This window comes from Suricata suricatta, chromosome 12 (assembly GCF_006229205.1).
Source record: "Suricata suricatta isolate VVHF042 chromosome 12, meerkat_22Aug2017_6uvM2_HiC, whole genome shotgun sequence".
Taxonomy (NCBI): domain Eukaryota; kingdom Metazoa; phylum Chordata; class Mammalia; order Carnivora; family Herpestidae; genus Suricata; species Suricata suricatta.
The window spans coordinates 105,051,595-105,055,598 of record NC_043711.1 but is presented as its reverse complement, the minus strand read 5'-3'; the positions used below and the strand labels follow the sequence as shown (position 1 = coordinate 105,055,598).

The 4,004-nt window shown below is 58.1% G+C and overlaps 1 long non-coding RNA gene across 1 annotated transcript in view; it reads left to right on the top strand.

Annotated features, from left to right (window-relative positions):
• LOC115273738 overlaps positions 1–4,004 on the top strand; it is a 5,527-nt gene that overhangs the window by 349 nt on the left and 1,174 nt on the right. The gene's annotated exons all lie outside the window — the stretch shown is intronic.

Sequence of the window (4,004 nt, the reverse complement as noted above, 5' to 3'; positions counted from 1 at the left end):
GCCCACTAAATTTTTATCAGATATGATTGATCATACTTAAATTTCATAAAATTTATAGTCCCAGAAGGCCATTCGTTTGCCTAAGTTGTTCTAAACATAGAAGTTTTCAGTAACTGAACTATCATTAAAATTTTTTTAAATTTTTAATGTTTATTTATTTTTAAGAGAGAGAGAGAGAGAGAAACAGTGCAAGCAGGGGAGGGGCCGACAGGGCAACACAGAATCTGAAGCAGCTCCAGGCTCCAAGCTGTCAGCACAGGGCCCGAGGCAGGGCTCGAACCCCTGAACCGTGAGATCATGCCCTGAGCTAAAGTCGGATGCTTAACTGACTGAGCCCCGCAGGTGCCCCTGTCATTACAGTTTTCAAATCTGACTTAATTAAGGACAGATTAAAGCACTTTGTGGCTGCTGAACGGGACTGGGGTTTCAGAAGCCAGGTCACCAGCCCCGGCCTGCAGGCAGCCCACTTGAGTTAACAGCCATGAGGTGACACCGTGTTCTGAGGGGTGAGCCAGGGCTCCAAGGCCACGTGAGCTGGGGCCCCAGGCGGGCCCGGCCGCTCTAGGAGACCCACTCTGATGGGTGCAGAGGACCCACGAGTCCTGCCGCGAGGGCCCCAGGGGCCCAGGGTCCTCCTTTCTCCTCATCTCTGCTTTTGTGGAGGCTCCACGCCCCCCACCCAGGCCTCTGCCCCCAGGCACGGAAAGCGGCCCCCCCAGGAGCCAGAACCGATGGGACCTGGATTCGCCCCGGAGCCTCCAGAAGGAGCCTGGACACCCGCAGCCCAGCGAGGCCCGGGGCGGACTTCGACCCTGGGACTCTGATGACGAGTGTGTGTCGTTTTCAGTCCTGGGCTGGCGGTGATTTGTCACAGCAGCAAAGGAAGGCTCACGTGGCCTTTGAGGGAAGGAGTGTGGGTGCTGGGCCCGGCGGGGGGGGTCCCTGGGAACGTGGTGGGTTTGAAGCAAGAAGAGACACAGCCTAATTGGTGTTTCTTAACTGTGAGCACAGCCAGGAGGGTGGCCCCAGAGCCCTGCTGACAGCTCACAGGGCCCTGCACCTGCTGGCACAGCCTCCTTTGCTCTCACTGCAGCGCAGCTGGGCCCCCATGTTACAGATGGGCAAACTGAGGCCCGGAGCGCCGCCTGTGTGCCGGCCTTCCCGGTGAGTGCTGGACGGCAAGAGGCACAGACAGGCAGATGTCCCCTGCAGGCATACTCAGGTGCCTCGCATGCCTTTGTCCGTGGACTTTCTCTTTCCGTCTCACACTTGGCCTTGAAGCCCCTTGCGCAGGGGGCCTGTCGGGTCGCCGGGGTTGTCCCCAGCTCGGCTCATCCAGTGCACGTGCTGCGTCCAGGGCTGAGCTGGGCAAGACTCCTCAGTGACTTCTCAGGAGCGTTTTGGAGCCTTCCCCTGGAGCTGACGGAGTGTGACTGTGTGCCACCCGCATGGGCGCAACACACACGCCAGGCAGCGGCAGAGAGAGGGGAGGGGGGAGGCCAGTGTCCGGAGCAGGGCTCCCCGCGGGCACGGTGCCGGGCGGCGAGTGCGGGGCCGGCCCCTCCCGGGACTCGCCGCCTCTCCGGCTGCTGGTGTTTTCTGTCCTCAGGGTTTAGCTCGTATTTAACCTGCTGTTGGTATTTACCTGACTTCCAGGTGCTTTCAAAAGGAAGTTTACCCAGGGAGGCTGGCGCCGGGATGAGGCACCTGGCCATGTTTCAGTGGTTTCAGGCGGCCACTGGGGTTTCTCGTGCTTTCTGGAAGGAGTCTAGGTATCTCCAAGTACATGGCTTTGAGTCTGCACCTCTCACCAAGGACCGAGTTTCTCCTGCACAAACTGGCTTGTGTCCACGATCACAGTCTGGGACACAGCTTCCCCTGCTGCCCAAGGATCCGGAAACTGGTTCTAATAATGGCTGCCAGGTGGGGCTCCCGGCCGGCTCAGCTGGTGGAGCGTAAGACCCTTGATATCCAGGTCGTGAGTTCGAGCCCCACGCTGGGCGTGGAGCCTACTTAGTTAAAGAAAAAATTATAAAGGTTACCGGGATCAGTGTTTCTCCTCACAGGCAGGGACCAACCTGGGAAATTCCTCTGTCCGACTGCCCAGGGCAGAAACTTCCCTTGCTCCCTGGCCTGGTAATTTTCCAGAGCTGCAGCTCTCCTGTCAAGGGGCAGGAAGAATGTTCAGCAGCTGACAGCCCAACCAGAAGTCACAACCACCCGGAGTGGATCCGGGACGTGACTCAGCAGCATAGGCGAGGCTGGCGAGCAGGGGCGGCCTCTGACGGGGGGCGGGGCGGGGCACCGTCCCAAGACGCTGCTAGAGCCGTGGCAGGTGGCACGCTGGGAGGTCTGACTCCCCCACCTTCAGACCACGTGCATCTCTGGCCACACGTGAGCGTCACTGGCCTGGTACAGAATATTCCAGGGAGCCCCCTGTATGGGATGGACACAACCTTCGGAAAAGTCTGCATTTGGATATTTGGAAGGGAAGTTCTTTATTATTATCCAAGAATGTCACTATCAAAAAAGGGAAATGCCCGTCCACACCACCCTGCTTCCTGTTTCGCCAGAAGGAGCAGACTGTGCCGTAACTGGTGCGAGGACAGGGCGGCGAGCCCCGCCCTCCCGCCTCCCAGAGCAGGGCAGACTGTGGCCCTGCAGCCCCTCGTCCCCGCACCCCTCCCAGCCACCGAAAGTTCCAGGTCGGTCTGCACAGAACTGCGCGGGTGCATGCGGCCGGCAGTGCCGGGCACCAGTTTCGGAAGCGCCCATGTAGCCCCGGCTCTTACTTGCTCCCCAGAAACAAGGTCAATAAACACTGTGAATCCCCACCTATGAGCTCGGTTCTCATCATGGACCGTCTTCCCGTTTCCAGACAAGCGCCTGGGGTGCAGAGCAGAACGCAGAGTGCGCCCCCATGCCAGTGCGGTGCTCATCTGGAGCGGGCCCGGCCGCTGCAGGGGGCCAGCGAGGGAGGGCAGGCCGGCCACTGAGAGCGCACCTGGGACCAGCGGGCGTGTTCTGCTCCGCCATGCACAATGGAATGCCGCTGTTTTGATCCTTCCGTTCAGAGCTTCATGTCCTAAACCAAGACAGAACCAAACATGACAGTGAAAAGCCAGTCCTGTGCGGGCCACCTTCCTGTCCACCCAGCCGCAGCACCCAGGACAGAAGCTGCTAGAACGCATTTCCTTGTGGGACTGGTCCCGCCAAGGGTGTGGTCGGGGCCAGAGATTGCCAAGGAAGGTGAGGCTGGCCACCCCGCTGTGACCAGGCATGCGTACGGCCAAGGGCAATCCAGGCTTGAGACACATGATCATGAAGTGGGATGTCAGAAGAGACTAGAAAGCCATGCCCCTCCTCTCTCCGTGTCCCAGATACGCCCTCCTTCCCAGTCTCCTGCCTGCGAACCTACACCGAGGGCCCTTGCCTTGCTCCCAGATAAACTCCACCTAACTGTCACAGACAACATCCCATTGTTCACCTCCAGCCTGACTATCCCCCAAACCCAGAGTGGTATGCCCAGCAACTGACCTACCACCATCACCACCGTCACCATCATCACCACCATCATCATCACCATCACCACCATCACCATCATCACCACCATCATCCTCACCATCACCACCACCATCACCATCATCTCCATCACCACCACCATCACCATCATCTCCATCACCACCATCACCATCATCACCATCACCACCATCACCATCATCACCATCATCAACATCATCATCACCATCACCATCATCACCATCATCATCACCACCACCATCACCATCACCATCATCACCATCATCATCACCACCATCACCACCATCACCATCATCAACATCATCATCACCATCATCACCATCACCGTTATCAACATTACCACCATCACCACCACCATCATCCTCACCATCACCACCATCACCATCATCTCCATCACCACCATCACCATCATCACCATCACCACCACCATCATCCTCACCATCACCACCACCATCACCATCATC